This window comes from Myotis lucifugus, unplaced genomic scaffold (assembly GCF_000147115.1).
Source record: "Myotis lucifugus unplaced genomic scaffold, Myoluc2.0 scaffold_227, whole genome shotgun sequence".
Taxonomy (NCBI): Eukaryota; Metazoa; Chordata; class Mammalia; order Chiroptera; family Vespertilionidae; genus Myotis; species Myotis lucifugus.
The window spans coordinates 891,074-905,084 of record NW_005871275.1 but is presented as its reverse complement, the minus strand read 5'-3'; the positions used below and the strand labels follow the sequence as shown (position 1 = coordinate 905,084).

General features: G+C 41.8%; 2 pseudogenes; both read left to right on the top strand.

Annotated features, from left to right (window-relative positions):
• The first annotated feature begins 8,497 nt into the window (after positions 1-8,497).
• LOC102442278 lies at positions 8,498-8,864 on the top strand (annotated as a pseudogene).
• A 1,496-nt stretch (positions 8,865-10,360) lies between these two features.
• LOC102420055 lies at positions 10,361-10,857 on the top strand (annotated as a pseudogene).
• The last annotated feature ends 3,154 nt before the right edge of the window (positions 10,858-14,011 follow it).

Sequence of the window (14,011 nt, the reverse complement as noted above, 5' to 3'; positions counted from 1 at the left end):
ATTAATGGCCCCACAAACAGAACAGTCCAAAATTGGAGACTGAGAGTTGACAACACTTACCCTTACACTGAGAGATTCTAATCAGCTTTTCAGTCTCTACTCTTAAATATAAACAAACAAGAAACAACCAGAATACTGAGAAAAATTCTCTAATATGAAAGATAGAGGCGAAAACCATGAACAGAAAAAAAGAAAATCAATAAACTTGAAAAAAAATATATATATGTATATATATATATGAATGAACTGTGCAGGGAGCTAAAAAATGTGAGACTCTTAGAAATACTATAAGCATAAAATAAAACCATATTACTATTAAAAACATAACAGAGAACAACAACAAAGTTCTTAATAATAAAAGATAAGATAACATAAGGAAAACTAGATAAAAGGATCGGGAGATAAATTTGAGAAAACATCTAAGAAAATAGAGCAAAAAATCAAGTTCATGAAAATAGAAGATAAAATATTGGGAAATTAGAACCCTGGTCCAGGAGATCCCATATCCCAGCAACATATATTACACAAAGAGAGAACTAAAAAAAAGGAGGAAATGAACTCATGAACTAAAAGATGAGATTATAAGTGGAAAGGGCACATAAGTGTTAATGCAAAAGAAAAAAATAGACACAAACAAAACAACAACAAAATAGACTCATACCGGGGAACTTCAATAAGAAATTTTAGAACACTAGAAACAAACTCCCACAAGTCTCATATAAAGAATAAAAAATCAGAATGGCTAAGAACTTTTAATAGCAACACTGAAAGCTAAAAGATCAATGAGATAATTTTTAAATTCTGAAGGATAAATATTTTCAATTTAAAATTTTATACCCAACTAAGTTCTCAATCAACTGTGAGGGTAGAATAAAGACATTTTCAGATATGCCAAGTCTCAAGAATTTTTCTTCTTATGCAGCCTTCTTGGACAACTATAGGATAATGTGTTCCACCAAAACAAGAGAGCTAATCAGGTAAGAGGATACAGGAACAGGATATCTAACACAAGAAAAAAGGGAAGGAACTCCTTAGGGAAGTGACAAAAAGAGAGATTCCAGGCTTCTGATCAAGAGGGTGGCATAGGTAAACACAGTACTCAAATCCTCCCACAACCACATAAAAAATACAACTAAACTTCAGAACAACTGTTATTCAGAACCACCTGAAATCTAGCTGAATGGAAGTCCTACAACTAGGGAGTTAAAGAAACCACAGTGAGACTGGTAGGAGGGGCAGAGACATGGAACTAGTTGATCCCACATCGACGTTGTGTAGTTTATAATTGGGAGGGATATCTTGCCCTCACCCCCATCTCCAGTCCCACACCAGTGCTGGGAAGAGAAGTCCAGTGCTGGGAAGAGAAGTTGCCATAACTTTGGGCTGTGGGGATTATGGCTAAGTGACATGGAGGCTGCTGGAGTACTAGTCAGTTCCTCGTAAAGGGCCCATGCATGGACTTACTCAGACTCACTCTCTCTAAGCTGCAGTGCTGAGGCAGCAGCTTGAAAGGAACCAGGGACATACGGAGAGGAACTAAAGTATTCGGTACTGGGGCAAGACAAAAGTGCTGGCAGAAGCCATTGTTCCTTTGCCGAGACCTTCCCCCCACAGAGCTGGCAGGCCAGAGCCATATCTGTCTCCATTAACCTGGCTCACACTGTTAGCTCCACCCTGGTGATTCCCTGAAACCCTGCCAGACCCAACTTGCAGGCCCATCCAAGCCGTTTCCAGTTGCTTTTCCATATAACTGGCCTCTCTTGCCTCATGCTTTGAACCTTCCTAAAATGTCTCAAATGAACAACATCTAGTATCTGTGTACCTCCTACCTCTTGCTAAGTGGCCCCAGGCCCTGCACTAGTGGCAGCCAGCCTTGGTTCACAGCTTGGCCTCTCCTGGGAGGCTGAGCCACTGGGCCCTCTTATGCAAGGCCTCTCTACCAAGTCCAGGAGACATAGCAGCTCTACCTAATACATAGAAACAAACACAGGGATGCAGCCAAAATGCAGAGACAAAGAAATATGTCACAAATAAAAGAACTGGAGAAATCTCCAGAAAAAGAACTAAATGAAATGGAAGTAAGAAAACTGCCAGATACAGAGTGCAAAACAATGGTTATAAGGATGCTCAAAGAATTTACTGAGAACTCTCAGGAACTTAGTGAGAACATAAACAACATTAAAAAGGGCCAGTCAGAAATGGAGGATACACTAACTGAAATGAAGGATAACCTACAAGGGAATCAACAGTAGAGTAGAGGAAGCCAAGAATAAAACCAGCAATTTGGAATGTGAAGAAGCAAAAACACCCAATCAGAACAGCAAAAAAGAAAAATAATCCAAAAATATGAAGATAGTGTAAGGAGCCTCTGGGACAACTTGCATAACAACATGCTTGCATAACAACATTTGCATCATGGGGGTGCCAAAAGGAGAAGCGAGAGAGAGCAAGAAATTGAAAATCTATTTGCAAAATTAATGACAGAAAAATTCCTTAACATTGTGAAGGAACTAGACATACAAGTTCTGGAAGCACAAAGTCCCAAATAATATGAAACCAAAGAGGCCCACACCAAGACACATTATAATCAAAATGCCAAGGGTTAAAGACCAAGAGAGAATCTTAAAAGGAGCAAGAGAAAAGCAGTTAGTTACCTACAGGGCACTCCCATAAAACTGTCAGCTGAGTTCTCAACAGAAACTTTACAGGCCAGAAGGGATTGGCAAGAAATATTCAAAGTGATGAAAAGCAAGACCTACAACCAAGATTACTCCACCCAGCAAAGTTATCAGTTAGAATTGAAGGTCAGATAAAGAGCTTCACAGATAAAAAAAACTAAAGGAGTTCATTACCACCAAACCAGTCTTACATGAAATGTTAAAGGGTCTTCTTTAAGAAGAAGAAGAAAAGCTTTAGCCGGCTTGCCTCAGTGGATAGAGCGTTGGCCTGCGGACTGAAGGGTCGCAGGTTCAATTCCAGTCAGGGGCATATGCTGGGTTGCAGGCTCGATCCCCAGTAGGGGGCATGCAGGAGACAGCCGATCAATGATTCTCTCTCATCATTGATGTTTCTATCTCTGTCTCCCTCTCCTTTCCTCTCTGAAATCAATAAAAACATATTTTTTTTAAAAAGAAGAAAAATAAAGATTAAAAATATGAACAATAAAATGGCAATAAATACATATCTATCAATAATTGAATCTAAAAAATCAAAATAGATTAACAGCATAACAGAAACAGCCTTAGAGATACAGAACTTTTTAACAGTTGCTTGATGGGAGAGGGATGGGAGGGGTGGGGGAAAGGTGAAGGGATTTAGAAGTACAAATTAGTAGTTACAGAACAGTCATAGAGGTGTAAAGTACAGCAGAGAATATAGTCAATAATCTATACTAATAAAAGGGTAATATGCTAATTAGAGCAGACGTCTTCTGGATGTCCTTCCGGACAAAGCTGTAGCGGCTGCCTGAGGCTCAGGCAAGCCCCGGTGGCTGTGAGAGCCAAGGCTCAGGCAGCCGTGGAGGCTGGCAGTGGCAGCAGCAGAGGCGTGATGGGGGCGTCACCTTCCTCCTGGGGAGCAGGCCTAAGCCATCAGTAGGACATCCCCTGAGGGCTTCCGGGCTGTGAGAGGGGGCAGGCCAGGCTGAAGGACCCCCCCCCCCAGGGGATGAATTTTTGTGCTCCGGGTCTCTAGTATTCTAATAACTATGTATAGTGTTGGATGGGTATGAGATTTATTGGGATGATCACTTAGTAAGTTTTATAATGCCTAATCACTAGGTCAGTGATGGTGAACCTATGACACGCGTGTCAGAGGTGACAAGCGAACTCATTTGTTTGGTTGATTTTTCTTTGTTAAATAGCATTTAAATATATAAAATAAATATCAAAAACATAAGTCTTTGTTTTACTATGGTTGCAAATATCAAAAAATTTCTATATGTGACACAGCACCAGAGTTAAGTTAGGGTTTTTCAAAATGCTGACATGCTGAGCTCATCACTGCACTAGGTTGTATACCTGAAACTAATATAATATTGTGTGTCAACTGTAATTGAAAAATAAAAAATTATTTAGAGAGAGAGAGAGAGAGAGAGAGAGAGAGAGAACACCCAGGCCTAGAGAATAGTCCTTCCTTATTGGAGAGGCAAAGAGTTTCTCAGGAAGATGAAATCTGTAAACCATTCAGGTGACTGAACATCTTAAGAAGAGATTTAACAAGGAGTGAAGAATTTGGGGTTGATTTAATAATAAGTAGAAAAAATATGCTAGGCAAATAAAAAAAATTACTAACACCAGGACAACTAAAAGTGATCCCTCCAACTTTGTTCCTCTTTCTTAAGATTGTTGCAGCTATTCAGGGTCTTTTTAGTTCCATATAAATTTTTGAGAATTTGTTATAGTTCTGTGACATATGCTGGTGGTATTTTGATAGGAATTGTGTTGAATCTATAGATTGCTTTGGGTAGCATGGACATTTTAATGATGTTAATTCTTCCAACCCATGAACATATCTGTATGTCCTCTTTGGAGAAGTGTCTGTTCAGGTCTTTTGGTTTAGTGACTTGTCTAGACTAATTTCAAGGAGTCTATTGACATCTCTTGTCAGTTATACTATATTCTTGTTTTTATTTTTTAATATGTTTTTATTGATTTTAGAGAGAAAGGAAGTGAGAGGGAGAGATAGAAATATAGATGCATCAACATCAATAGGCTTTTGTCACAAAATTAATATCAAATTTCAGTTTAGTCTTTTATAATATTCAGTGGATAGCTGCTTCAAAGAGTTATTAATACTAATAGCACCTACTGTGTATCAGGAAGCAAAAATTACAAAGTAGAAAACAAACTCTCTTTGCCTGTCTACAAAAGGGTCTATCACCCTTCTCACCAGCCCAAAATTCTTGAGGATGGATTTTTATATTACTCTCTAGTTAATGGTCAATGACTCCTAAGTGCATGAAAGATTGTCTCAATGGCCATCCTGGTTATATCTGCTTTGTCCCCAGAATGTAATTTACAAAAGGGCAGGCACTGGTCTTTCAGAGCACTTGATAATTTGTAGGTGATCAGTAAAATTTGTCAGATGAATCTATGTACTCAGCCATCTGACAGAGGATTATATTCTTCAAGAAACACAGTCTTTATCACTGTAGCACAGGTTGCTCTCAACCCCTGCAGAAATGTGATGTTGTTTTGAAAATAGAGAAGATGTGCCCAGAGACTGAATCCATGGAAAACCAACTTAAAGGCAACATACCTCCCAGGGAACATGTCAGGGACATTATCATCCTTTCCGAGTACAGGATGCCGGCCTCGGCTGTTTTTATTACTTAATACAATTCTTAATACATTTCCTCCAAGTACTTAGTTTCTATCCCTCAGACAGTTTTGTGGGCTTTAAATTTTTTTCCATGAATTCCATTCTAATACTTTATATTGCTGCTATATTTAGAGTCCCAAGTTGAACTCCAGAATCTAACAAATAGCTTGTGTTCTACTTAGAGTAAACGTGATATACTAAAATCCAAGTTTATAAAATACATAAATATATGCAAGGTTATGAATACCACAAAAGGTCCTGAACTTGCAAAAGGAATTATCTCTGAATTCTGGTAAAAATCCAACCTACTGGTATACTTAGCATATTATTCAATTTGCAAAGTCTTGACTTTTACTCACCTGAGGGCCTGTAAAATGGGGTGTACTCACATGCATATTTTATGTGACTGTTTGTGTTAGTGAACCAGCATGGCTACATCACTCTTATTTCAGCATCTTATTATACAGCACTGAAATTGCCATTTTTAACTTTTTGCAGATCCTTTAAGTTAAAGAAAGGGAGAGAGAAAGGAATACAAGATGAATGGTTTGGGCTCAAGTTGGCTCTCTCCAGGCCAGAGTTTATTGTTTGTATGAAAACAAGAGTTTTCAAAGGCAACTGCCAGGCTGCTGGCACCATCAAAGGAATTATCCTTGAAGAAAGCCAGCACACAGGGAAATTCCATCAGAGCTCCTCTGGTTGGGCTTCACAGGGGACAACCAGATGGAACTTGGCTTGGATGGCCAATCCTCACCTGTGCCAGCATCTTGCAAGGGCAGAAAACATTTCTGACCTGCTACTGGGTCAGATCTGCTGGCAAAAGCCATTTACCTCATCCCATCATCTATAATTTGGTGGTACCTGCCTGTGGGACTCCTAGTGTGGGTGATTACAGAACAGAACAAAACTTATTGGCCTGGGGAGTGGGGAGAAGGTTGCAAACCACTTGTCATCTTCAGACCTCACCCCAGGTGTATAATGTGCAAGCTGATCCACTATCCCTTGACGCTTGCTCGAGCAATCTGCTAGGGCAGTGGTCAGCAAACTCATTAGCCAACAGAGCCAAATATCAACAGTACAACAATTGAATTTCTTTTGAGAGCCAAATTTTTTAAACTTAAACTATATAGGTAGGTACATTGTTATTAACTTAATTAGGGTACTTCTAAGGCTTAGGAAGAGCCACACTCAAGGGGCCAAAGAGCCGCATGTGGCTCGCGAGCCGCAGTTTGCCGACCATGGTGCTAGGTCATAATCTAGCCACAGTCAGGCAGCTCCTCTGACCTCAAGACTCTGAGAGAATTATTGAGCTTCTATGTTCCTCTTTTCCTCTCTATCAGTGGACATAATAATGCCACCCCTTTTCTGAGGTTGTTCCTAAAGTTGACAGTGATGCAGGTGGCAGAGCAGCAAAAACTGTTGGAAGAGGTCATCTTGAGTAGGGCTGTGTTATGACTTTCATGGGCTCTAGACACTTTTGCCTTCATGACCTCTTCCTCCAAAAATTTTTTAAAATATATTTTTATTGATTTCAGAGAGGAAGGGAGAAGGAGAGAGAGAGAGAGAGAGAGAGAGAGAGAGAGAGAAATATCAATGATGAGAGAGAATCATTGATTGGCTGCCTCCTGAATGCCCCACACTGGGGATTGAGCCCACAACCCAGGCATGTGCCCTTGACTGGAATCCAACCTGGGACCCTTCAGTCCGCAGGCCAACATTCTTTCCACTGAGCCAAACTGGCTAGGGCTCTAAAAAATTGTTTTTAAATTTTATTTTATGACTGTGTCAGTACAAAAATGTATGTATTAATATACATGTTTGGTCTGATCAAATAATTTAATCAATATCCCCTCCCCAGGGAAACTGATCCTTAAATCATCTCACAACCGATATTCCTTTTCTCTTAGAACACATTATATTTGTTAACTTTCCCCTCCAGACTTGCCCAGGATCCAGACCTGCCCAGAGAATTCCCCGCTGAAAAAGTTCACCTGGAGTTCTTTAAAATCTCTGACTCTGTCCCTGGGTGCTGATGCCATTTTGGGGCTCAGCCCATCTGGTCTCCAGATGACCTAATAAATTCATAATTCTTTACCACTTTTGGCCTCCTGTGTTTCTCCTTTGGCAGCCCTAACAATACAGGGTGAAACAAAAGTCAGTTTACAGTTGTTCATATGGAAAATAATACAATCTATTAATAAAAGTCTATGTGGTCATCACGCCCTCACACCATGATGCCCTCACGCTGCAATGAGGGATCACCAGGAGTTCCGATGTGGAACTCAATCCATAGTTCAGAGGGTTAAGGGACTAGAGCAGAATCTATGAGGAGGTAGAGGGCAGGCAGCAGGAAGACATACAACTCATAAAACTCAGAGTTCCTTTCATTCCTCATCTGCTACATGCCAACAAAAGTGTGACCTACATGCAGCCCTACTGGTTATAGGGGAACTTTCTGTCTGGTTCAGCCAAGGATAGAGTGATGCAAGATGAACACAAAACCCCCTTAGTTTAGTTCTATATTTTCAGGGATCAAGTGCAGAGAACTTACTTAATTCAGGTTGCTTTGGCCAAGGCAGGCCCCAGCATAGTATTAAGGCAGTGAGAATAATGCAGGCCCAATGGTTTTAACTAAGCCAGTGAAGTGATTAAAATGAGATGACCTGACCTTTATATGACAGATCTCAAGTTGCTTATGTGGTTTAAAAAAGCAAAACAAAAAACTTTCTCTGCTTCTCTAGCTTGAAATGCATGCAAACAGAAATTCAGTAGGGCAAAGAAGATCTTTAAAAATGCAAATAGCTATGGGATGTTTATGGGATTATCAATCATTCACACCTTAGAGTGAATTAGTTTAGTTGGCCTGATTTTTCCTCTACACTTCACTGAGATTTGCATTGCTGCCAAACAGGGGTTTGGATGGGAAGAGGAGAAAGAGGGAGAATATGTTTTGTTCTCTGGAGTACTTAGTGAAAGGAGGACTGAAGGTTTTCTGGGTTGGGGACTCTTCCAGTGACCAATAAACACCAGGTGGGCTTGAGACCCTGGAGGGGAGGTTGGCATGGGGTGAATAGTAGGGCATAGGGAGAAGGGAACATAGAGAGAGATGGGAACACTTTCTTACCTGGAAGTTAAGCAATTAAGTCAGGGTCTTTAAGAGTTTTGTGAAAAAAAGATGGCGGTGTCAGCAGCGAGGGCCCTAGCTATGGCTCTGCGGGCCAGTACTAGTTGGCCCGTTGCCTTTGTCAGAAAAATTCCCTGGACCGTCTCTTGGAGTGAACTGAAAGAACACTTTGCACAGTTTGGCCATATATGAAAGTGCACTGTACCTTTTGACAGAGACTGGCTTTCACAGAGGTATGGGTTGGATTCATTTTTCTTCAGCAGAACTTCAGAATGTACTACAGCATGACAGTCATGTTATTGATGGAGTAAAACTCCATGTTCAAGCTCAGAGACCAAAAGTTTTGCAAGGGGATCAAACATCTGATGAAGAGAAAGATTTTTAAGACTATTACTACCTATTAAATAAAGGAACAAAATGGGGGGGGGAGTTTTGTGAAAGAATAAATTGTCATTCTCCTGAATGCAATGTCCACATCAGCCACTGCTCTGAAAACTCTTTTCGCATGGCCTGGCGAATGTCAGGAAACAGCCTTTCTCTCATCTTCCCATCAAATCATATTTCTGTAAGTTAAATTAAAACTATTATACTTCTTAATTGCTTGGTAGAATTTTAGCAGGGTCTTCCTGAAATATCTATGCTGTCCCACTAATTTCCTAAAGGAAAACATCTTTTGGTGGTGGTTGGGGGAGGGGGGTTGTCCTTCTTTGATTACAGTACATTCATTTTGGATGGTTACTTATTTTGATACCAGAAATGCATCCACAATTCTCCTATTCAATTTGAAAGAAAATTCCTAAAGTGAGAATGAGAAACTCCCTGGAAAATTAATATGAGTGGAGCCCAGAAACCATGTTCTTTCCCCAAATCATTGAATGTTTTATGTATGTATGTATGTATGTATGTATGTATGTATTTATTTTTAACAAGGGCAAGCAGAGCCACTGCCCAAACCAACTAAGGTTGGGATTAGAGAAAAGGCACCTATTCAGTGATTACTGAAAGAGCAAGGCCATGTGTTGCTAGTCATTCTCTCTTGAGTGTTGGGTCTCTATCTGATAAACTTTCTGATATGGAGGTATCTACATTTGGCGACAGTCCTGATGAAGTGGTCCAAAATCTCCGTAGCCCTGAGACTGATGTATTCGTGTCTCCTGTTTGTTACCACACCGATCCCTTATTTCTGCTGTGCTGCCCTGTCCCAGGATGGGTAGGTGAATTCACTAGAGCCATAAGTAGACTATGCCCATAAATATAGCTATTCACTATAGCGACAAATGTCTCCTTTCTGATGTTTTCTTTGAGGGTTAAACTTGAGTCCTAAATCCCTTATACAGTGACATGAAGGGCATTATAGGTAAAAAGAAAACAAAACAATGCCTTACCTTGCTCTTTCCATAATATAATATTAGGAAACTAAAGAAGCAATTGTACATGAAATGTTTTTATTTGGCCTTAAACTATTTTCCTGCCAGATAAAAGCAGACTGATGTGTATGATTTAAACTTGCTTTAAGTTTGCTGTGCTGTGCTTGGCAGCTGAGTCAGCCTCACATATAGTGGGAAGGTGCAGGCTTTGACATCAAGGTGACCTGAATTGAAATCCAGCTTTGCTACTACTATATAGTGCTTAAGTCTGTTTACTTTTCTTTTCTCTCCCCTCCTCCTCCTCCACCTCCTCCTCCTCCTTACTTGTAAATAGAGAAACAGCAACAAAAATACCCAACTCACAGGATTGCTGTGGAGATTACCTGAGATCAGTCATACAGTGCACGTTTGAAGGCACTAAAAAATATTAGCTTCCTACCCTTGCTCAGATGTCATTGGGTAAAGGCTTCTTTGTGCTCATTAAAGCCTCTGAGGGATGAGAAGTTTTAATAGAAGCTCTGAGCCTTTTGCCACTGCAGCCGCAGCCATGCATACACTCAGGCTTCAGAAGAGGCTTGCCTCCAGAGTCCTCCACTGTGGAAAAAAGGTCTGGTTAGACCCCAATGAGATCAATGAACTCACCAATGCCAACTCCCATCAGCAAGTTTGGAAGCTGATCAAAGATGAACTGATCGGTGCTGGAAAAACACATTGGCCCACAGGAAGACCAGGCACATGGGTATAGATGAGCGAAAGGGCACTGCCAATGCTCGAATGCCTGAGAGAGTAACCTGGATGAGGAGGGTGAGAATTCTTCACCGGCTTCTCAGAAGATACTGTGAATCTAGGAAGATTGACCACTACATGTACCAGAGCCTGTACCTGAAAGTGAAGGGTAGTGTGTTAAAAAAGGAGTGGTTTCTCATGGGACACATCCACAAGCTGAAGGCAGACAAGGCTCACAAGAAGCTTCTGACTACCCTTTGCCAGGCACAAAGGAAACATAAATCCAAGACCAAGTTTGCTCAGAACTCACTTGTGTAGTTTCATTTGAGTTATAAACCCTGAGAAAAAAATCATACTCTTTCTTTTATCATGTTCTTAAAAAGCATTCTCTACCTGTGCTTCTCAAACTCTAAGGTACATAGGAATCACCTGGGCATCTTGTTTGAATGCAGATTTAAATTTGGTAGGCTAGGGGAGGGGCCTAAGAGTCTACCTTTCTAACAAGCTTCTAGATGACCAGATGCTATTGATTCCTGGACCACACTTTGAAGAGCAAGGCAGACCATGCACCCATTGATGCTGGACCCAGGAAGGGTGGCCTTGACTAATCTAATGCACAAGACAGCATACAGAATTTGATGTGGTGCCTGTTATCTGGCCATCCTTTCACTGTTATTGTTTTTTTACCTGTGTAGGATAAACTGGAAAACTTATCCTTAGTACACTATTGTTCCGTATAATCAAAAATGGGACAAAGGTGATTCTGGCCTTCAAGGACATGGTAGGTGACAGCTCTCACGGATCCACTGTGGGGAGAGCAGTCACTTCAGAGTCAGCCTGCAGCACTTGGTGATCACTTCCCGCAGGCTTGATAGTGAGGGGTGGTCAGGTGTGTGAAGGTAACAGAGCCATGGCCTGGCCAGCTGGGTACCAGGTGTAGCCTGGCTTGTAGGGAAGATGGGAAAAGCCAAAGCCCAGACTATAGCCCTGAAATCTGAGGCCAGACCCCACATCCCCACTGGGGTTGCAGCAATACTCAGTGGAAATGGCTAGGCAGACAATATGTCAGGCAGCACCAACAGCTTGTGACAGGCAGCATCAAAGAGATTCCTCCCAGGGCTGCTAAATGTCCTGTGTGTGGTGCACATGGTTCAAGGTTGTATTTCTCTGAGGGATACAATTGCTCTGCATTTGAGAAATGGAAAATGTGTGGCATATATGGTGTGGAGAAGACAGGAAAGTGCATTGGAAAGAGTATGGACTCTGGGGTCAGTGAGACACTGCTTCCAACCTCAGCTCCGAGGCAGTGAATACCTGTGTGGCGCAGGCAACACTGTGGATCTCTGAGCCTCAATTCTCTGGTCTGTGAAATGAGGCTGCCAACACATAACTTGCAGGGTCACTGTGAGACAATGTGTCATCAGATGGCGCCTTTATAAAACGGCAGCTTTAAGGTTATGGGTTCTGGCTAATTTCTGGAAGGCAGCAGCTCCCACTCAGATAGGCAGGCAATCTCACTTCAGTTATCGTCCCTCAATATAATTGCTGCACCCATTCAGCAGACGCTATCTTGACTCTCAAACCTGAGGTTGGATTGCATTGCAGTCCACAGAAGGTGGCCTGGCCCCGGCCATCCCTTATCTTCTGCCGAAGTCACAGCCTGGGACTATCCTTTGCTCCTGGACAGTGACAAGCCTTATGGGACGAGCTGGGGACCTGTAGCTGAGCAAACTTAGCAAATCTGATAGGCTTCCGTGCAGTCCCTGTGGATGGTCACTCACCCTCAGCCCCTGCTCCACTCATGCCTCCTCTTGGCCAACAGAAGAGGAAACAAAATGTTTTCATTAACAGTCATGGAAATCAAGCTATGAAGTGATCAACCTGCTGAGTTGGACCTAAGAGAAAATAGAGCGTAGGAAAAGATTATAATGGAAATGGTTAAATATTATAACATGTAGCACAGAACCTGTGAACAAAAGATTAAGATGGTTTTGTGGACTGGTGAAGCATGGCAACAGGTCCAGTGTTGTTTACTTGTTAAAAAATATTTTCTGGACTGCTACTCTTCGCCGTCAAAGGACCCCAGCCCACTTACCCAAAGAAATCCATGCATACCTAGTTGGCTAAATGCTAATCAGAATCTAAAAAGCTTCAGGTTTTACTTTCATAGACAAAAGTCATTCATCACTCAGATCATTCATTAACTCAACTTCAAAGCTCTTCCCTGGCTATCATTCCAACAGGGTCAGAGAAATAGGGTTTGACCATCCTTTTTTCTTGAGGGGGGTGATGACTAGAGAATCACAAATAATAATGACTTCCTCCCCCTCTTGAACCTCATTCTCATTTTCCAAAAATAAACATGCCTTGTCTTCGGTGAAGCAGAGTATAGCTTCTGCAGGCATTCGGTCAGATAAAAACAGGTGAAAGGGCCTCCATGGTAAGCGAATCATCATCTCTCAGTGTGCAAATGCCCAAGTCATAAAACTGTGAGGACCACACAGGAAATCTAGGCTGCTGTCATGATGTTTTCATATTTGGTAGAGGGACACTGCCTTCTGATGCTTTGTCAAAGACAGAGATCCAGGAGATGTGGTCGGTGAGCTGTGCACCCGGCCAGAGGTCTCTGCAAAGCTAGTGCCCAATAAGAAAGCTTTTCTCAAACCTCTGTGAGCTGTGACGGGTTTTGGTACCTACAGATGTGGGACCATCCAGACCCAAAGGCTCTCATAGACCTCACTTTCCAGCATCCACAGAACATGAGTTAGGAATTCCTCCCGCGCTCACCTACTTCTTCCTGCACTGGGCGCCCCTGTGCATTTGGCGGCTGGGGGAGGAGAAAGGAAGGAGACAAACTTGCGAAATCAACATTTTTGGGAAACCTCCAGCTTGTTTCAGAATCAGCAGGACACATGAGCCCGCCACAATAGGTTCACTTTCATGTGGATGCTGCAGTAGGCAAGACTTCCAAGTAAAAACTCTGAATGTGAATTTAGCTAGTTTTGGATAAAGCCGCCTTTCAGCGTCAATAAACACCATGAATGCAGCAGTGGTGGAGTTACAACTTAATGAGATGAGGGGAAGTGCACCGGGTCAGGCCTCATCTCCCAGCCTCTGTCATGCTAATCAGCTGGGCAGCCGGCAGCTGAAAAACTGCTGGAATTTTTATTTGCATTTCATTTACTTGGAAGGAAATTGACCCAGATGGTCCACAAAAGCCCTAGAAGGCTGGCAAGCAGTGTAGGGCTGCACACTTCTCAGAGGGCCTGCACTTGTCTGCCCATCCTTCTTTGAGCCTGGGGCATAAAAGATTAAAACTGCGTAAGGGAATTGATTTCATGATTTTTAGATAATTTCCCCAAGATTTCAGAAAGGACCTCAGTAAACTAATTTAATCAAACAGGAGCTCAATAGTAATTAAGGAGAAGAAAAGCTGAGATAATGAAAGAGGTGGTGAGGATTTTTGCTGTTG